This window comes from Polypterus senegalus, chromosome 16 (assembly GCF_016835505.1).
Source record: "Polypterus senegalus isolate Bchr_013 chromosome 16, ASM1683550v1, whole genome shotgun sequence".
Lineage (NCBI taxonomy): Eukaryota > Metazoa > Chordata > Cladistia > Polypteriformes > Polypteridae > Polypterus > Polypterus senegalus.
In genome coordinates this window covers 100,873,632-100,896,388 of record NC_053169.1, presented here as the reverse complement: position 1 = coordinate 100,896,388, position 22,757 = coordinate 100,873,632, and positions in this window count along the sequence as shown.

The following is a 22,757-nucleotide window of genomic DNA, read 5'->3' as shown; positions in this document are numbered from 1 at the left end:
GGACTAGATGGGAGTGCTCAGCTGGCCTGCTTCCAGTTTGGACTTCTGCAGAGGTTCATGGGAGTTGTAGTCCAGAAGGACAGCACTGCTGGAGGACATCTCCATTACTGAATGACTGCTCCACCTGATTTGAAGGTGCTTCCTGGGTGCAATGCTTTGAAACCCAAAGTACCCTTAGGTCTGGCATCAAAGAAGCCCATCTGCCTCACCCAGGGAGTTGGGGGTTGGGGTGGTGGTGGGGTTGGGGTGGTGGTTGTCAGGAGAGGGTGGACAATGCTTTCTGTGGGGGAGAGTAGAAGGAGAGAAAAAGGAAGAAAGGATTGGGTTGTGCTACACTGTACTGGACTGTGCCGATTTAAAGAAGACTGTTGAGGTATTTTTATAAAGAAAACGATTTGAACCCGTGACTGTGGTGCATCAGTTGTGTCTGGGATTTGGGGGCTCTGATATGCCCCCTGGGGGGCACAATAGTCTGTACTGCTTAGAATTACACAAATTCCAAAATACTCCATATCTTGTTTGTCCCACACCATGCCCAAATATTCAGCACAGAGACATCTTACTCCGGGCGAGACGAGTCTTCCTGTGTCCTAAATGGAGACTCCTGTGACAGCCGTGTCATTTGTTTCTAACTATACAGTGGGGGCAGCTCAGACGTGTAGAGGTAGCGCCACTGCCTTGCAATATGGAGGCGTGGGCCCAGGTGTTCTCTGCATGGAGTTAGCATGTCCTCCCCATGTCTGTGTTCCGTTTTCTTCACATACTCCTAAGACATGCAGGTTAGGTGATGCTGAATTGTCCTGTATGGGAGTGTGTTCACTCAGCAATGGACGGACAACCTGTTCAGGGATTGCGCCTGCTCTGTGTCCTAGTGATTGCTGGGATAGGCTACGGCTGCCCCAGGACCCTGGCCTGGATAAGCCAGTTAAGAAAATGGATGGACGTACAGACTATACTGGGGCTATTAAGACTGCAGTCACCTGAGGGGAATATAAAAGACTGCTAGAATAATCTGATTATTCCAGAGCTAAAGGTGTGAGTGTGCCCTACAGTGAACTGGCACTCCGTTCAGGGATTGCTCCTGCTTGTGCCTCATGATTGATGGCATGGGGCTTCAAACTGCCATTATGACCTTGCCATGGATAAACAAGTTAGGAAAATGGATGGATGGGCCCTACTGGAGTTTTTTTCTCACAGACTCCCCCCAAGTTTCATGACCTGGGACCAATTACAGCTGCAGTCACCTGAAGGAAATATAAAAGACTGCTTGAATAATCTGTTAATGCTAGATCTAACCCTACAATATGCTGCCACCCTCTTCGGGGTTGGTTCCTGCCATATCCACCCCCCTAAACCCAGCAAGGCCAAAAACTGAAATATGGAAGGTTAATTGTCCCACCTTGTGTAGTGTTTGTTGTCACAGCTGTTCTGAATGGTGGCCACTGCCATTGAAGTTCCAAATAAGAGTCATTGACACATCAGGGAGAGGGAAACCAACGTGCCTGGAAAAAAAAACCAAAAAAAAAACATTTGGATGATGAAGTCACATTAAAATAAAAACACAAAATTCTCTGCTAGATTAGTGCATCATTTATGCTAAGAGGCCTTCTAAATATATTGGTTGTCCCATAATAAACCTTTGAAGCTCCGCTCTGTGAGCTGCTCATGTGGTCTGGGGTGTTACAAGAGAGACTCTGTTGCAGGATGTTTTCAAAGTTGCTTCAGTTTGGCCAGTCACATGACTTTATGGGGCTATTTTGAGGACATCAGCTGGCCACCCACCCAGAGTTCTTCCATCGGCTGAAGAGGTGGGATCAGAAACAACAGACTCCTGTGTTGCAGTCCACCTTTTTGGATGGCAGTCTATGGGTTGGATGTAGTTTAGAAGTTTAGTAAATAGTTTTTTTTTTTTATGTTATAAATGTCTGTGTGTCTCAATGTTTTTTCCAAAACTTGTGGAAACACAACTTCACATGTCGAGACCCCAAGACAGAGCAAAGCCTAAAGATCTCCAATTATTGATGTGGTCCACCGTCAATTCATACAAACCAGACACAGAATTTCGGCCTGTTTGGTGTGGGAATACACTCTAAATATTTAGCCACTCGGAGCGGAGTGGAAGCCTGGCGCTTATTTTTCTTTCCCGCATCAAGTGCAGATATTTCAATGAGCGCTTCCTTCGTCTTCAGAGCAAATGGCAGACTCCAGCACTTAAATGTTTTGTTCTGAAGAAAACTGCAGTTTACCAGGTGATTAGTTAAGAGGCTCTTTAAGGAGTTCACGAGATAAAAGGCTGCCCGGTGCCTGTGCCAAAACGTTACACATGTTCCCCGAACCTGATTTCTTTCTTTATAGGGGGGAGAGGAACAACGAGCTGGAAGAAGTCGATTCTCTTACTGCACGTCACACACTGATATCTTCTCAGTCCCATCTACTCTTGGGTTGGACTGCGCTTTGCCACCAGAATTCTCCAAGACACTGGATTCATCAACGAGGTGGCAGAGAAGTCGCCTCGACCACACTGCTGAGAGAAATGCACGAGTCCAAATGAAAAGTTGGTGTGTCAAGCAGGTCACCCCATTTAGTGAAACAACAGGTGCATAATGGCACGAAAAAAGCAACAAAATGTGCCTATAGCCGTTGGCTAATGAAAAAGGGCCCAGAAGACTGCTCAGGTTTCAGGATGGAGGTCCATCTGGCGGGCTGCTCGTTCCCAAATGAGACGCCTCCTTCCGGGAGCTCCCTGATCTTACAGGCCGTGGGCCGGAAGGGGAGGAGTCAGTTCCTCACATTGGGCTTCTTCCTTGAGCTATGGGTGGGAAAAAAGAAACAAGACAGTCAGACGGCACCCCCTTGTGTCTCAGGGTGGTGGTGCTTACCTCAGAACAGCATGGAAGAGGACCCTCTGGTGCACTTTTTTTTTTATTCTTAATTAAAATTATTAAAATTTTATCAAATGTTACAATGGATCACTATATAATAGAGAATTATTCATATATAAAATGTATATGTATTGCAATAAAACAAAAGACACGTTGTATAAGGGTGGGGTCACCCAGGTGTACCCCGTATATTGAAATTGGATGAAATGATATTTACAAGGCAAAAAAATTAAAACAATCAAGTCTTGTTCAGGTGGTCTTCACCAAACTTCCCCAAGGATGGCATCGAGGCCAGTTTTAAATGTGGAGTCCTGGAAGGGGCAGATTTAGGAGGACAGAAACCAGAAGTGATGTCAGAGGTGGGAGGACCGTCAACCATCAGTTCCGCAGAGGGAGAAGAAGAAAAGACATTAGGCAAGAGTGCCACCCAATGGTTTGGAGTGTAACAATCTATAACTGAGCCCCAAGGTCATCTCCCCCAGACGTACGTGTGTAACAATGTGTGTGAGTGTGTGTGTGTGTGTGTGTGTGTATATAATGTGGTGGCCACATGGGGGTCAACCCAGAGCACCAAACACAACTCGGCCAAACAGCTACAGGTTAAATAAAAATATTTATTCTACAAAAGTATCTGAATAGCTTTGAGTCAGACCAGCATAGCATAATCACATAAAATCAGTTCTTCCATTTCTTTCCATGGCTCTCCTGCAAGTGATGTCCTCTTCCTCCCGACTTGCATTCCTTTATTGAGGCGAGATGACTTATTCTACGTTGGACTTCTTGTGTCTCAGCATTGCATGATGGAAGATCTCCAAGATGGGGAGGTTCATTCTTCACAACACACCCCCAACACTGCGGTACCAAAGAACCCCAACAGGGTCACTCTTCCACAATACAAGTCCCAGGCCTCACAGTGGGTGTCCAAACTGGGACCCAGTCAGACGATCACTGCCACTTCTTGTTCTCATCCCAGATAGAAGGAACATCCCGGCCAGTCTGCACTTCCATTCCTGTGATCCTTCTACAATGACCTCCTGGCCAGGATATGAACTTCTCCTCGACTGCAATTGGGATGTCAGTCCATGCACTCTGGCACTTACTATAATAATATAAAATGTGTGTGCACATATTAATATACATCTCTGTACCTATATAGAGCGGCATGGTGGTGTAGCGGGTAGCACTAGAGCCTCGCGATAAGGAGACCAAGGTTCACTTCCCGGGTCCTCCCTGTGTGGAGTTTGCATGTTCTTCCCGTGTATGCGTGGGTTTCCTCCTGGTACTCTGATTTCCTCCCACAGTCGAAAGACATGCAGGTTAGGTGCATTGGCGATCGTAAATTGTCCCTAGAGTGTGCTTGGTGTGTGGGTACCCTGTGGTGGGCTGGCGCCCTGTGTTGGTCCAGCAGACCACCGTGACCCTGTGTTAGGATATAGCGAGTTGGGAAATGACTGACTGAAATGACTATATAATACAATATCATAAGCATAGGCGGCATGGTGGCACAGTGGGTAGTGCTGCTGCCTCGCAGTTAGGAGACCCGGGTACACTTCCCAGGTCCTCCCTGTGTGGAGTTTGCATAGTCTCCCCGTGTTTGCGTGGGTTTCCTCCCACAGTCCAAAGACATGCAGGTTAGGTGCATTGGCGATCCTAAGTTGTTCCTAGTGGGTGCTTTTGGCACCCTGCCCGGGGATTTGTTCCTGCCTCACACCCTGTGTTGGCTGGGATTGGCTCCAGCAGACCACCGTGACCCTGTAGTTACAATATAGCAGGTTGGAAAATGACTAACTGAAATGACTATATCTATATAATATCAAATGCACACAAACACACACTGTGTATATATATTAAATATAATTATATCTAAATATCCATGTATCACCTTTCTCATCGACTTCCCAGTCTCTCAGCAGACAGCATACTCGCTCTCCTCTGTGCTGCACAAATATTGAATGTTCTCATGGAGAGCCGGCACATTCCTGACATATTTAAAGGAGTGTTTCGCACAGGCTACAGAAAATGATGGAGCTTTAAGGGCTGCAGCCGAGACCCTAGAAAAGAAAAAGAGCTCGACAGAATCAGCAGACCACTGAGGAGACTTCAGAAATCCGCAGAAATAAATAACGCTTAAATCCGAGCTATTACGGCCCTTTAAAAGCCTTCCTTTCCAGATAAAAGTAAACCGTTTGAAGCCTGTGAGTAACGGATTACAAATTCAGAGCAATGCCGAGGGTTCATGTTCTTGGCGAAAACAGCAGAAAAATGCAGCAGACGCTCCAAGTTGTCTTTTTATTACGCAACTTGAAGGATTGATGGAATATTAGTTCTAATAAAGTGATGAAGAAATGACCCAAAAACGAGAGGTTAACAGAACTTCAATTAGAGAAGATGTCAACTCCAGTACTTCAGAATAAGAGTGTCACACTTCATCCGCTATTGGAGAACACAAGATGCCACAGTGTTCAGAGTCAGGGCCTCACGTGGCAGCAGCAAGCTACCCAGGCGAACCTCAGGACCCAATCTGTGACATTCAGATAATCAAGAAGGAGGCTGGAGAAGCCACCATTAGGACTGCTGAAAATGAGGCCACAAAGTCCTCCATGAGTGATCGATCGGAAAAAGGGTCACTTCAGCTGTAACTGCCGTTTAAAACAGGGGGGAGCAGCATTGGTTCGGGAGGGTCGCAGGTTTTTGTTCAAACCCAGCTGCTTAATTAGAAGCCAATTCTGCCCAATAAGAGGCCTGTGTTCATTTCGTGGCTTGTTAAGCTTTGTATTCTACCCCATGTCAGATCTTTCTTTGATCCTTTCCAAGAATATCATCCAGATGGTCTGAAGCCTTAAATGGATGAATAATTCTCAGTCCTTCACTGAGACTGGTACGGATGTGTGGCTAAGGGTCTGCCCTGGTACCCAGAAAGTTCGATTCCCATTAATGCCAGAAGGGATCCTACTCCTTAACTTGACAACTGGAGTGCTGTACACTGGACTCGGACCCCCAAAGGTCATGTGAAAAGACAGTTTCCTCCTGGCCCCTCCTTTCACGTGATACATGCTAATGACCACGCCCCCTCTTCTGGCCCCTCCTTTCACGTGATGCTTGCTCCTGACCACGCCCCCAATATTGGCCTCTCCCCTCCCAATCTCAATCTCAGGTTTTACCAGTGAAGTGAGAATGAGTCATCAGCTCGGTTCACTGCTCTAATGTGGCACCATCATGTCTGCCTCTCGTTAATATTGTTCTTTATCAGTATGCTGCTACTGGAGTATGTGAATTTCCCCTTGGGATTAATAAAGTATCTAAGACTACCGGTAGAGAACGGCAAAAAATGAAAGATCAAACCCCCTTTGCAGAGCACATGCAGTGCGCCACAAGGGACTATAATTCCCATGAGCCTTTGACAGTCTATCAATGGAGATTGACAGGTGGCCCCGTCTCTTAGGGAGTCCCCCACAAAACACATGGAACAGAACAGTGGCATACATATTATGGAAAAGTCAAATACGAAGAAGAAACTAAAATATCATTAACCCAAACAAAAAGAATCAAAAGAGACAAGACAAGAATTTAAACCCCATTGTGGGGAGGGGGGGCTGTCAGAAATACAACAGCAGTGTGCGGTTTTGGACCCTGGCTGCACATTAAATAAACAACCTTTATCATCAGGAGCATCTGCCATTAATCACAGACACAAGCGTCCAAGACGTTAAACCAGCAGCTTTGTGGCTCATGGCACATTGGGTTATGCAAGCGGAGATCCCCAGACCCTATTCAAGAAATTGAGGTGATGCTCATCTGACGGCTCTCGCAGACTTTGTACATCTTTAGTATTTAAACTCCAGACTTCACAGCTCCACAGTTTGCTATGCCAGCAGACCTATGATGTCCTGCCTTCACCAGGGCAACCACTGCATCGTTGGATGTCCACCATATGGTGGACTGCTGTTCTATCCTCGGTTATTTCCTGTTATGTTTCTATATGGCCCTCTGTGATCTTGCAGTGGGGAGAGTAGTTTTAATAAAATAAATTTCACGGACCTTCTGCTTGGTTGCCTGACGTTGTCTGAACAGAGCAGGACTGCAGCGCTTGCATACTGAGGCTCACTGCCCCCTAGCGGCCACTCAGACAGATCTGCAAATGGAGTGCACCACAACCCCCCACTTGCCCCCCTTAGCCGCTCTGCTGCTTGCCCACCCACCCCAATGGGGATTTCCATTCTCTGGCCCTCCTGTCATATTACTAGGCAAGGAACCTCCGGCTGTCAGGCATCTCTTTTGGGAGCAGTAAACGTTTTGGGCTGGGTTCATTTTGAGTATTAACTTGTGTATAGTGAAGTGTTTTGTGTTGTGTGAAAGTCTTTCATTTCTAAATTAGATCCAGTTTGGATTTCTGGGCTTACTCTCGTGATTTTTGTTTTGGCTTCTCGAGTTTTCGACTTTTGCTGATCTTTGACAACATCTGCCTCAGCATTTATGATCTCCTGGTCCTTTCACTGGATACTGCTGACCAGAAGGCCTTTTGTTTTCTGGAGATCTCCCCTTGTGGGTCAGTCCTTGACAGCAAACACACCCCTGATAAGCAACTCACATCTTTACAAGGGTCTCATATCAAGGGTCCCTGCAACTCTCTACTCACTCATACTCTTTAGTGGAGACACACACAAAAAAAAAAGAAATTTAGTCAGCAAGAAAATCAGAAAACAAATACAAGCACATCTTTAAATTTTTTCTCAGGTTCCTGTTAAACACGTTAATCTTTTATATTTAGACATATGCAGGAAACCAAAAAACTTTAGCTTACAATCCCAGGAAAGCCTTTAAAAAATAATCAAGCCGGATGAGACAAAAGGTCTTCAGTCAGCACACTGGGAGTCCATCGCTGAACCACTTGAGTCAGACTTTTCTTCTATTTTTAAACTTGGTTTTTGTTTGATACTCATTCCTGGATCATGAAAGGCACTTGCTAGAGTGAGCAAATTTTTTTTTTTTTTATTTAAAAGAAGAGACAACGTCTACATTTCTTCCTGTCTGCCCAACTTTGTGATGGCATATGGAGTGAAAGGTGTCTATAAAAGTGGTGCTGGTGCGAAGTGGAGTGCAGTGTCAGAGCTTCGCCCCTCTCCTGGCCCCTCCTTTCATGTGATGCTTGCTCCTGTCCACGCCCCTCCTTTCATGTGATGCTTGCTCCTGTCCACGCCCCCTCCTTTCAATGTGATGCTTGCTCCTGTCCACGCCCCCTCCTTTCAATGTGATGCTTGCTCCTGTCCACGCCCCCTCCTTTCAATGTGATGCTTGCTCCTGTCCACGCCCCCTCTCCTGGCCCCTCCTTCCATGTGATGCTTGCTCCTATCCACGCCTCCGCTCCTGGCCCCTCCTTTTGTTCTTTCGCACATTAGAAAAGAAAAATGCAAGAAACGCCCTTTACTTCACACTTCAATAACGTTCATAAAAGAACTGCTACATCAATGAAGCAAAGTTTGCAAAGCTTGTATTTTGACCTGAAAGAGGTGACTCTGTTTTTCTGCGGCCATGTCCTTGTCCCGGAGTGTCACTTTTACTGTTCCGAAAAACAACGTAATGGTCCATCCTCTGCTGATGTCATGCAGTGTAACTTCACGGTCGATTGATGTGCTGTGAGGAGGACTGTTCGCACTTGTCTTCAAAAATTGCACAGAAGATGAAGAACTTCCGGTTTCAGACAACGAAAATGCATCCGTTTTGTGGTTTTTGATCAATTACACTTTTATTATTTGGATCAAATAAATCCAGAAAAGTATGTGTAATTTTAAGCTTATGACTGCTATTTGTTACCATAGAATTAAAAAACACCTTATTTTGCCTCATTTTATTCTTTAACCAAAATGTGAAAATTCCTTTCATTTTCGTTTTTGCTTTTAACATGAAATTTCAAATACCAAAAAGTACACCGTCTGAATCTGAAACAAAACTACTATGATGTGGAGTTGAAGCCGAAGCCTTGAGAACTTTTAAGGAAGATCAGGATGAGATGTTGGGACAGCTTAGCTATGAGCCAAACAAATGAGCGACAAGAGGACTGAATGGTCTCCTCTCGTCTGACAGATTTCTTACTTTCTGCTGTTCAGCACTATTTGCAAAATCAAAAACGTTTAAACACGTTAGGGTCCAGACAGGATTTACTCCTCAAAACTAGAATTCTGAAGGGTGTTTTGTTTTTTTTTTTTTTAAAATAGAAACCAAAACAGATTTGTTAATGTGCCCGTAACCCTCAAACATTCTTTGAACAGATGGCTTTGAGGTGGGCACTTTAATGGCCTGGCACACAGCGACAACTCTCTACACACAAAACAGCTGTGTTTGTCAGATCGGAGGTGTAGGGGGGCTCGCCATTCCCAGCTTCAACGTTGAAAAACCTGAAACTTTATAATTTAAAAAAATGAAATGAAAATGCCTCAGCTAAAATTTTTCTTTTTAAAAAAAAAAAAAAAATAACCAAAGATATGCCAGATACATAAACATTAAAATCTCAAGCACACTTGCAGTGTTCATAAATATGGTGCATTTAAAAATTTCTCACGTAATCCTTCAAGTGACAGACGAGATTATTAAACATCTATTTCTGCCAGAACGTTAGCCAAGATGGAAACAAAAAATCTTTAGGTTCTTTGGAGGGGTTTACATTTTTTTTCCCCTTAACGTGAAAAACCTGCTGAATTTATTAAAGCAGATGAAGGCCCTTAAGAAGCAGACAGGATACTTGAACATGTGTCTAAATGTATGCAATAAATTAAAATGCTCCCCATTTTCAAGCTTGTTTGTCTTCACAAGTGGACCGCAAAGCCACCTGCTGTAATTGGTAGTACAAGTACAATGAGGCAGAGCTGTGATTAGGAGCGGAGGTGGGCTGGCGCCCTGCCCGGGGTTTGTTTACTGCCTTGTGCCCTGTGTTGGCTGGGATAGGCTCCAGCAGGCCCCCCGCGACCCTGTACTTCGGAAATGCGGGTTGGAAGAAGGATGGATGCGATTAGGAGTCACAGACATGATGAAGTGAGTGGGAGTTCTCCATAAGACCCCAGAGTCACAGCCTAATCACAAACTAATGGACCTCACATTCAGCTGGTCCCACAACTGCTTACTGCAGGCTTATGGCCTGTCAGGCACCAGACATGGGAAGTTGGCAAAATAACAGAATATCCTGAAATACAGCAAAAGCCCTACAAGGAGGGGGGTGACTGTAAACCTCTGGTGTGGGTACAGAAGGGCAAAAAAGAATCTTTATAAATTTGGATTTATTACCATAAATAAATAAACGGAAAATGCTCAAAAGTAGCTGCCGAAAACACAACCCTTCCACAAATGAGTCCCAATACCTAATCTCAGCAAAACCAGGAGAACCCAAAGAAAACAAACACTCACAATGACCTGGAAACAACGCAATGACCCACCGGTTGGGCCTCCAGATAAAGGTGAGGGGGATGTCAGAGTGGGTCCACGATCGAGGGCTACACCCACAAAGCTTTGAGGAATGGAGGCTCATTTAAAAAGAGAGCATATAAATTATAAACAAACAGCAGAGAGTGCAGAACAAACAGGAAACATTACAATTCAAAAATGACAAGAAAAAAATCATAACATACGGGTTTCCCCCACTTTCAGAAAACGGAGCGTTCCAATAAAAATTTTCATAAGCTGAAATAGCATAAAGGCAAGATGAAATCGCTGCTAATTTTTATGACTATCGGCGGCAAAAATAACCAAATCCCACCAGAGAAGACAAAACCGTGAAAGCAGAAATGATGATGAGATAAACACGCAGCCTTATAGACAATAGAAAGGACGAGTGTACAGTGGAGTTTCACTTACCAGAATCGGGAACACAGCAAGCATACTGGAAGGCTGGGAGCTGGTGGTGGTGATGGTAATGATGATATATCAGGTTGAGTCATTGGAGGCTGGAGAGGTGGGCGCGAGGGCTATCTTAACACATGGGCGCTGGATGGGGGTCCCAGGAGCTTAGGGGCCCACAATGTTTCTGATGCCCAGGGGACCTATGATGCTGTTAAGATGGCCTTGGTTGGAGGTATGGGAGGGTGAGCTGTAGAGAGAAGGTGGTGGTCATCTGTTAATATCTCATTATCTGTCTGGATCTATCAGAGCAGGCAAGTCACTAACATCTACTCCTCCTTTTGTGTCTGCCTGTCTCAATGTCAAGGATCGAGGCTCATGGTCTGCTGGGACTACTGTGGGAGGCTTGATATATGATAGTATTGTTGATTGCTTAGCTTTACTCATGTTTCTATCATGCAGTTCATTGTAGGATCTCAAACCTACCCTGATCCTAAGTGCTCTTTCAAAATGAAAGTCATACGTCCTCTAAGTCATTGCTTAAAATCAAACTTCAGATTGTAGATGACTTCACTTTCAGGCCGTTCATGTTTCAATTCAGCTTACATGCAGGTCAAACCTGTGCAGACTCTTTTAGGTTGGAGATGTACGCACTTTGATGCCAACTGTTCTGGGGTCCTTGGAGATTTTTTAGGATCAAGCGGTCAATTCTTGGACTAAATCTGCTGGGCTGGCCAGTCCTGGATAAATGAGCAGACACTGGACATCTACACCACATGTCGATGGTTTTCTTTACAGTGGAAAGACTGTGGTTAAATGATTTGGTGATCTTTTCAAATCTCTTGTCAGCCTTGTTCTGAGGGCCTTCAAAAGCTCTTTAGATCTTTGACATGACACCATACATGCCAATAAGCAATAGAACACCAGACCCTGTGGTTTAAACAACACCTGCAGTCGACCTAAGGATGTTCTGATCACTGGCACCTCATCTGAAACACCCGACTCTAATGCGATGTATTTGAAGTGGAGATGAATGGACGGGAGGACTGCACTGTTGTTCACTAACATTAAGAAAACTGAACACATGCCAGTTTGAGGGGTCACCTTGCCTGAAGATCTGCTGCTCGTCTGTCCAAATATGCTAAAAAAAGTCAACAGTTCCCATGGGGTGCTCTTACTTTTTCACACAACTGATTCTTGTTCAATTGCAAGCAATAAATGACAGTGGAATTCAGAATTCCTCTCGGGGCGATTCTGCAAATTCTTATTTTTTGAATATTAATTGTTATTTTAAATGATTTCCCTGCAGTGTTTTCACATCTGTTATTTAATTTCTTTATTTTTTAATCACAGTGACAGTTAAAAGGAAAAGTGACGATAAATTTAAGAACCTTAATTATGGCTTTGCTCATTTGGGCTTTTGATCCCACCGTGTGTTTTAAGGGAAACACTATAAATTATAACTCTTTTGTGAAATGTTTTATGGCTGTTTTACAAAACGCTGACATTTTGGAGCAAACGCATTTGTGGACGAGTCTCCGAACCCCCCTTCTAGTGCTCAGTATAATTTTACCGTAACGGTGATTTTTCCACAATGTGCTAAAGCAGCCCAAAGCAAAGTGTCAAAAATAAAAGGCCTGCATTGTACGTTGACGACATTCTTATTTACTGACTGGTGTTCAGTGCCGGAGGACAAGTTTACACAAGAGACCCGACTCTGGAGGAGCTCCAAAACCAAAGTGGTACTTTCTAACAGATCTTCTTGAGTTTCTTAAAAAAAATACTTTTGGAGCCTCAGGTGGTCGTCAAGAACAGACAGAAACGGGAGCTGCAGGCCAAAAAAAAAAAAATGAGCGACTGCTGATAACTTAAGACGCACTGGCTCTGTGGCTGCGTTTTTCCAACTACACAATGCCCACCTGTTTTGTCTTTGGTGTTTTAAAAGAGCGACACCCCCCCTTCACCTATAATATCCCCAATGTTAATCCCTACCTGTTGTAATGGACTGGTGTACTGGTTAAAGAATTGGGGCCACTCCTAGTAGGGACAGCAGACAGATCGGCTCAGGCTCCATTTCAAGGCAGTGTGCTCTCCCCCCCCACCCCCCCACTAGATGGCAGCATCTCTGGGCTTCAGTACCCATTCAGACAACTGCAGGGACTACTGGGAATTGTAGTCCAATAGCACAGTCATGCTGGGGGTCTCTTCAGATCGGCAGATGTCCTGAAAAGAACAAAACTAGATAGTTGTTAGATGCACAGAAATTTCGAAGGTGGTGGCTCAACCCAAAGGATACGAGAGGAACAAGAGTCTAATAATTTGTTAAAAAGTCAATAGGGTGAAGACCAACGAACCAACCAGAGTAAACATATGCATTGATTGACACGGTTATGTAAATTCAGGTGCTTATAACATAGAACTGGACCCTTAATATTTCGAGCATTCTGCTCATGCAGTAACAGTCTGCTGCATGGTGCCACAAGGGTAAATAAATGACCCAGATGGACAAGCTTTCTCCTGCCCGATTACCGACTCAAGAAGGTTTTAACTCTGAGGCGGGTGTTGACTTATAATGACATACCGTAGTGTCTTCACAGGGTGGCTGGCCGCAACAACAAAGTGTTCAGCTGATGCTGGCACATAACACGTTCGTTTGTGAACTCCCGTTCCCTTGCATCAAAATCTCAGTGCCATTAAGCCCGAGTCCAATTCAGCCATAAAACACAAAACGTTGTCTACGGAGTATTTTGCTTTGTGCGTACACTTCGCTGTCTCGTCAAATCTACCTTTAGCTCCGGCGCCTGCATGAAGATAGCCAAAAAAAAATATTCAGACCTCAAAGAGTTAATCAAACTTGTCCCAGTAAAGGATAAAAGATTTTGATTTCTACAACACCGGTGCCCAGTCATACGGCTCACATGTCTATTGTTGCTGAAATAATGTTAACTAACCAAGAGTGAGGGAGCTACCTACAACCACATGCTCATTCAGGAAATGGTCCGCTGGGGCTCTGAGAGACTGCTTTGGAACTACGGACTGGGATATCCTGCAGGGATCACATAGTGAGAACAACTTCTGTATGAACATTGTAGTTCCAGTAAGAACAGTATGCTGCTATGCTAACAACAAGCCATGGATCACAAGCGACATCAAAGGCCTTTTGAACCAGAAGAAAAGGGCTTTTAAAGGCGGTGATCATCATGAGCTCAAGTGCATGCAGAAGGAACTCCAAGTCCAGCTCAGGGCAGCAAAGGAGCAGTAGAGGAGAAAGCTGGAACAGAAGTTGCAGAACAGCAGCATGAAGGAAGTGTGGGAGGGGATGAAGATCATCACTGGCTGCAGCTCGAAGCGGAGTGCCACCATCGAGAGAGAGACGTGGAGAGAGCAAACCAAATGAACAACTTCTTTAATAGGTTTAATCACCCTAACCCACTCTTACCTCGGACTACTGCACCCTTCACCCATCCTTCTGCTGATACCAGCATAGGAGAGACATCCCCACCCACAATTAGAGCAGCCCATGTGAGCAGAGAGCTGAGGAGACTTTGTGCCAGCAAAGCAGCGGGTCCAGATGGAGTATCGCCATGACTGCTGAAGGCCTGTGTGCTGGAACTGGGGAGTCCTCTACAGCACATCTTCAACCTGAGCCTGGAACAGGGGAGAGTCCTGAGGCTTTGGAAAACATCTTGTATCACCCCAGTCCCAAAGGTATCACGTCCTAGTGAGCTGAATGACTTACGGCCTGGCGCTCTGATGTCACATGTGATGAAGACCATGGAGTGGCTGCTGCTTCACCATCTGAGGCCACAGGTCCGCCATACCCTCAACCCTCTGCAGTTGGCATACCAGGAGAAGGTGGGAGCGGAGGATGCCATCATCATTATGCTACACTGATCCCTCTCCCACGTGGACAGAGGCAGTGGTGCTGTAAGAATTATGTTTCTGGACTTCTCTAGCACCTTCAACACCATCCAACCTCTACTCCTTAGGGACAAGCGGACTGAGATGGGAGTAGACTCACACCTGGTGGCATGGATCATGGATTATCTTACAGACAGACCTCAGTATGTGCGTCTCGGGAACTGCAGGTCTGACATTGTGGTCAGCAACACAGGAGTGCCACAGGAGACTGTACGGGTCCTGTTCAGCCAACATACATCGGACTTCCAATACAATTCTGAGTCCTGCCACGTGCAAAAGTTCACTGACGACACTGCTATGGTGGGCTGCATCAGGAGTGTGCAGGAGGAGGAGTACAGGAAGCTAATCAAAGACTTTGTTAAATGGTGCGACTCAAACTATCTACACCTGAACACCAGCACAACCAAGGAGCTGGTGGAGTATTTTAGGAGGACCAGGCCCCTCATGGACCCTGTGATCATCAGAGGTGACTGTGCAGAGGCTGCTGACCTATAAATACCTGGGAGTGCAGCTGGATGATAAACTGGACTGGAGTACCAATGGTGATGATCTGTGCAAGAGAGGACAGAGCCGACTATACTTCATTTGAAGGCTGGCGTCCTTCAACATCTGCAATAAGATCCTGCAGATGTTCTATCAGACGGTTGTGGCGAGCGCCCTCTTCTACACGGTGGTGTGCTGGGGAGACAGCAAAGAAGAAGGACACCTCACGCCTGGACAAAACTGGTGAGGAAAGCAGGCTCTATTGTAGGCACGGAGCGGGACAGTTTGACATCCGTGGCAGAGCGACGGGCGCTGAGCAGACTCCTGTCAATCATGGAGAATCCACTGAACAGGATCATCAACAGACAGAGGAGCAGCTTCAGAGACCCCACACTATGCGACTCTTCAGCTCCATCTGGGGGGTAAACGTTAACATTATACAAAGTTATTGTCTATTTTTACCTGCATTTTTATTACTCTTTAATTTAATATTGTTTTTTTTTATCATCAGTATGCTGCTGCTGGAGTATGTGAATTTCCCCTTGGGGATTAATAAAGTATCAATCTATGCCCTTGAGAGCCTTTTGAATTGCGGAATCCCCAAAACTAAGACGCTTTAGTTTGTTTCCTTACATGCTGAATTCCAGTTCTTGTGCTTGCCAGCCTGTTGGCAGTCATTACAGACTTTACTCTTATTTATTCTGCCAGCTTCGTTTTGATGGAATTCCAGAATTCTAAACAATGCCACGGGGCAACCCACCATAAAGACGCCCTAATTGCGCAGTGACGTGAAGCCAGCGTGTTTACTGAATGAGCCGAGTTTTTGCTTTGGCAGACTTTTAATTTTCTAGGTGTTTAATAAAAGTCGGCCACCTCTCCATTAGCCCGTACACACGGCGATATCTGAAATCCGCTGGGAATGTCGGAGTACGAGTCAGACCCTCGTCCAGGCGAGCACACGTACAACAACACATTCCAAAGGAATGACTTTCATAATTAACAACTCTGAAGTGGAGCCCCACACACCAAGAGGGAATTTATGAAGAAATTGAGGAAAAGCACTCTTTTCTGCAAACAGCATAACTAACAACTGTTAATGAAAAGAGCCCCCATAACCTGCACTGCTCAATAACACCTTATGACAGGCGGCCAGACGTGAGACACGGGGGGAATATTAGTGATGGACTGAGACCACACATGAAGCTCACTGTACATGAAATAAAAATGAAGAGTGGCGGAGGGGAATCTGGAGAAACGCAAGTAAAATGTGATAAAATAACCCGGAGTTTTATTTGTGCTAGTTAACGATGGCTGGCTACAATATACAAAAAGACAAAATAAAGACAAAACCAAAACAAAAGCCAAAACTTTAGCGAGAATGCCATACATAGCAAAAATCTTCAAAAGCAACCTTTTTTAAATTTATTTTTTATTAATTTTATTACAATCCACACAAAGCAATCAAGTTTTTACAAAGAGAAAAATTAAAGTTAAGAACAGATCGATCCCCACCCTGAGAGAGAGAGAGCAAGCCAAACGGCGTTAAATTTAAGGCTTGTAAACATACCTAAATTAATAAATTCTCTGTGCTTTATGAACTTGTTTTAAAATATTACTGATTAGATCCTGCCATGTTTTGAAAAAAGTCTGTACGGATCCTCTGAGTATTTGATTTTTTCCAACTTCAAATAATATAACACATCGGTTTCCCACTGACTTAAAAGAGGAGAGTTTGGGTTCTTCCAGTTTATCAGAATAAGTCTGCGTGCCAAGAGTGTAGTGAATGCAATCACAATTTGTTTGTCCTTCTCCACTTTAAGCCCCTCTGGAAGAACCCCAAACACAGCTGTTAATGGGTTAGGAGGGATTGTGAGTCCAAGGCTGTCTGAGAGGTAATTAAAAATTTTTGTCCAGAATAATGTTAATTTGGTGCAGGCCCAGAACATGTGACCCAGTGAGGCTGGGGCTTGGTTGCAACGTTCGCAGGTTGGATCATGCCCTGGAAACATTTTGGAGTTTTATAGTCGAGACAGATGTACTCGATATATAATTTTGAGTTGTATAATTGTATGCTTTGCGCATATGGAGCTCGAGTGAATTCTCTGCATTGCTACTTTCCACTCCTTTTCTGATATATTAATTGAGAGATCTTTTTCCCAGTGTCCTCTTGGATCTTTGAAAGGAGGGATTGTAAAATGATTTTATATATTGTAGAGATGGAGTCTAATTCCTTGAGATTGAGCAATATTTTTCCAGCGTGGATGAGGGTGCAAGATGAGGAAAATCTGGAAGGTTCTGTTTAACAAAGTTCCTGATTTGAAGATAGTGAAAGAAATGTGTAGCTGGAATGTTAAATTTGGAATGTAATTGTTCATAGGATGCAAAGACGTTGTCTATATAAAGATCTCTAAGCAAGTTAATTCCAAATTTTTCCAGATATTAAAAACTGCATATGTTTGTGAAGGTTGAAAGAGGTGGTTCTCTTGCAGGAGTGCCACAGATAGAAGCTTCTCCGTCTTAAAATGCTTTCTACATTGGTTCCAGATTCTAAGTGAGTGGAGCACAATTGGGTTATTAGTGTATTGCCGATAACGTGTTTATTGGAGCACAGAGCAAGGAATACAAAGAAGTACTGCAGGATTTTACTTCTATTGCGGTCCAAGCCTGTGTATGTTCTTCTATTTGTGTCCAGGTTCTTATCGCCTGTATATTTGCTGCCCAGTAATAAAACTGGAAGTTAGGTAGAGCCATGCCACCTTCTGCCTTTTGTCTTTGTAGGGTCGCACTTTTGATGCGTGGATGTTTTCAATTCCAAATAAATGAGGTTATTGTTGAGTCTAATTGCTTAAAGAATGATTTATTAATGTATATTGGAATGTTTTGAAATAAAAAAAGGAGCTTAGGAAGAATATTCATCTTAACAGTGTTAATTCTTCCAGCTAGTGTGAGATGAAGAGTTGACCATCTATGCAAGTCTTGTTTAGTTTTTTCCATGCAGTCGGCGAAATTTTGTTGACATAGAGCTTTGTGTTTATTTGTGATGTTTACCCCGAGGTATTTAAACTGTTCTTCAATGAAAAAAGGTAGGGTATCTAATCTAATATTATATGCTTGAGAATTCACTGGAAAGAGTACACTTTTATTCAGATTAATTCTGAGACCAGAGATCTTATGAAATTCTGTGAGTGCTGCTAAGACTGCAGGCACAGAATTTTCTGGGTCTGATATATACAGTACCATATCATCTGCATATAATGAGATTTTCTGTTCCAGTCCTTCTCTGCTAATCCCCTTTATCTGATCAGTATTTCGACAATGTATTGCCAGTGGTTCAATTGCAATCGCAAAAGCAACCTTGACAACCTTTAAGAACAACCTGGACGAGACACTGGGACGGCTCAGCTATTAGCTAAACAGAGGAGTTTGATGGACTTTAATGGTCACCTCTCGTTTGTGGAGTCTCTTAAGTTCTTTATATGGTGTTTTTCAAAACTCTTTGTTTTCACCCACCCAGACTGCAACACTGATGTGGTATTTTCAGAAAGACGTGGCACTGGAGAGCATTTTCAAAAGTATCTGCTTTCCGGGGTTAGGAACACAAGGTACAGTGGGGATGAAAAGCAAAAATGGAGACTAAAGTAAATCGCCGTTGTGTGGACAGAGCTGCAGACAGAGGAGGTTAATCCATTAGGTGACACAGGTTGACATCTATGAAAGTTAAGGGGTACACATTTTGAGGGGGACACCCCCTTAGGTCACAGAAGTATGGTAAAAATGTCAGTGGTATGTAAACAAAGGGGTGCCATTTGAATTTCTGAAGGCACGTGCCTTACCACCTGGTCATCAAATTAAGATGATAAAGAGGGACTCCAGGTCACCTAAGTCTAACGAAACTGAGTGGGCAATGTTACCCGATAGGCACTGTTAATGGAAATAAAAGTGTGCATGTTCCATGCACCACGGGACAAGTGCCCACAGGTCATCAATGTTTAACAACAATGGCTACTTGCTATGGACAACAAGGGGCAACATCCCTCAATCTCACCTAGGGTTCCAAATGGACTTTGACTGGCACTTAGCTCAGAGAGAGGAGTCGTGAAAAAGAATTCAGTCCTCAGCAGCTACACTGGGGATGGAGGAGACCCTAAATAGCAGCCCATGAAGCGGCCATGACAGCAGCATGCCTGCATGATTAGGGCCTGTATTAAGACACAAGGAAGATGAAGGAGGGTTGGGGTCCCTCCTGGGTTCTCCCATTTATTAGAAGGTATTGAACTTTAAAGTAAATGTTTGAGGCAGGAAGTGTCTTGTTCTATCTGCTCTACAATTCTTGACAAAGCAAGCAAACCTAACGATGACGTTATAGAGGATTTCTCCAGTGCCTTCAATACCATTAAGGGACAAGTTCAGGGATATGCACGTGGATGAACCTATGGCATATTGAATAATGGACTATATATTGGTCAGGTCACCGCTTGTGAGGCTCAAGAACTGAGTGAGCAAAACCGGACAACAAGGACGGGAGCTGCATGCCAAGAAAAACAAGTGACTGCTGATGCACTCAAGACTCACTGGCTCTGTGGCTTGGGGGCTACGTTTTTCAACTATGCAATGCCCACCTGTTTTGACGTGGGTGCTTTTAAAGAGTGAACCCCCCCCCCCAAATCTATAATACGCCCAATGTTAATCCTTACCTGTTTTATCGGGCTGGTGTCCCTACTGGGATTGGCTCCAATTCCTTAACCGATACGGTGGACGGATCGGCTCAGGCTCCATTTCAAGGCTGTATGCTTGTACCATCTCCTTTGCTCTTCACCCCGTACGTCTCAGACTAGAAATACAAACAGCAGATCACGTCACTTGAAGAAATTATCTGATAATTTGGCACCAATATGGTGTATTGGCAAAGATCACAGAGGGTCAGGTGGAGAACTTAGTCTACAAATCAACATCAGCCAAAGCAAGGATCTGACTCACCAAAAAGCCACCATGCCTGATGTCTAATCAGGGAGCGGGTGTGCTGCACTTCTACAAGTGCTTGGGGGTCCACTTGGCAAGGACGGACTCCTCTTTCTTAGGAGACTAGGTTCCTTTAATATGGATAGTGACCTCCGTTACATCTGCGGTGGGCTGGCGCCCTGCCCGGGGTTTGTTCCTGCCTTGTGCCCTGTGCTGGCTGGGATTGGCTCCAGCAGACCCCCGTGACCCTGTGTTAGGATATAGTGGGTTAGACAATGACTGACTGACTGCCTTACTTCTGTTACATACTCAACAATTCTGTAATAGTCAATGTGGGGTGCTGACAAGGTGGTGAGAAGACAGTGGAGATGAGTCACATGGACAAATTTGAGGACTGCCTTTAACTTATCAGCAAAACCAAGAAACAGCTTATCGACTTTCACCTCACCAAAGAGCCTCTACTTTATTCAGGGAGTGGATGTGGAGTTGATGCATTGCTACAAGTACTTGAGGGTCCACATCGATGACAGGCTCAACTGGTCCCGTAACACAGAGAAACTGTACAGGAAAGGGCAGAGAAGACGCACCAAATCAACAAGCTCATTTATGGGATACCCACTGGACCCCCTGGAGGTCTTGGTGGAGGAAAATAAAAAATGACGACAAAACTGAGTGCCATTATGGACACTGTTGCACAACCTCTGGGACACACAGTCATTGTTGAATAATTCTATTGGCTAAAAGTTCTCAAAGGTGTGCCAAGAAACGCAACTGGGGGTCCATCATTCAACCACACGTCTTTGTAATGCCTCACTGGGCCTGCTCTCTGATCTTGAACCAAATAGACATTTTCTTTTCTGCAAATCTGTTTTTTTAGGGGGGTTTATTGCCGTTTGTTGAGCTTCTTTGAAAATATGAATTTCCCCCTTGGAACAAATAAAGTACTATCCATCTATCTCGATGCAACACCACGAGTTAAGGAATACTCTTTCTTGCTATTTTTTAATTCAATCGACGAACACCACCAGAGATACCAGTCAAGTGGCACCGACTTCCTGCAGAAGACTCTTCTGACTCATCTTCCCAGAAGTGGAGGGTTCCGATGAAACAGGATGTGACGTCAGTCACCAGACAGGGCTGCCGGATCTCTGGGAACAGGAAGTTATAAATGGCTTAACACTTTCTAGTCTCTTTGGCATCCCAATAATAACTGTTACCACAGAGGACAGACACTTAAAACACAACAAGATAAAGATGGTAGATAATTAACCAAAAAATTAAAAAAAAAAAAATTAACCACTTACTAATCCAACCCAATTGGAAATCACAGCTGCCGATTGCCAGAATGTAAGCAAAATGGTCATTTCCAGTGGGGCATCTAGGCCATGGGTGTCGAACTCCAGGCCTGGAGGGCCGCAGTGGCTGCAGGTTTTCATTCTAACCCTTTTCCTAATCAGTGACCAGTTTTCACTGCTAATTCACTTTTTGCCCCTTCATTTTAATTGCCCTGTTAGAAGGATTCAGTCCTCTGAATTGATTCGTTTCCTCATTAAATGGCAGCCAAACAGAAATAAGACATGAAACAAGCCAACAGACGACCAAGCTAAACTGGTGCTTCAAACTCCAACCAGTTTCTTAATGAGAAGCCAATTCTTGCTATTAATTAAGCCAGTTATTTAATTCCACAGCTTGTTGCTGCTCTCGTTCTGCCACAGCAGACATTTCCAAAACTGGTAATCTTCTGTTTTTCATAACAACATCGTCAAAGTGTTTTGGTGACCTAAGAGATCAGCCTTACCAAGACCTTCACCTTTCTTTATTTTCAGATATTGTGTGATGGGCACAGCTGAGCTGGTCATGTGGCGGCGTGTTTTGTGTCTCATTATTGTTTGGCTGCTAATTAAGGAAAAAGAAACAACTATGGGGCCTGAGTCAAGTTAATTAAAAGAATTAATTAGCAGCAAAAATGGTCACTAATTAAAGATGATGGTTAGAAGGAAAACCTGCAGCCACAGCAGCGCTCCAGGACTGGAGTTCGACACCCCTGATCTAGGAAGTTGCATTTAGTGGACACTTAGGAAAATGACAGAAAAGTTTGCCTGCATGTTAAAATGTTACTCGCTTGGATGACATGCCAACTGCTTCTGAAGTGCCTGTCCATACATCCCATCGAGAGCTAGAGGTGTCCATTCAAGAGAAGCCCAGTTTAATCACCACCTGCAATAGCTCCAAAAATTATTCACATATACAGATACTGTAGTGCCACATAATGTCTGACCATATACATGTCTTTGACGGGAGCACCCAATCTCACGTATCATGCGATTCTCGAGAGTTGTAGCATCATCAAGGCTTAATTTGCTGAAAATATTACCACAAAGTGCACCATGGCTCCCACACACTGAAATACCAGTGCTAGTGATAGCAGCAGCAAGACACAAAGGAGAACTAGCGATACTGACGTGATATTAAACACAAAAGGTATTGTTCGCAATTTGGGCACGTCACAAATCGACAATTATAACAATCCCGAAAACAAAGACAAACTCCTAAAGCTGTTCGAGGATTGGCTCCACTGAAAGCTACAAGGCTAACAAGAAATGAGAGAAGGACCTTTATCAGATAAGAAGAAAGAAATGGGCACTGTCATACTGAGATGGCTTTGTTGGTAGTTGGCATGCCATTGCT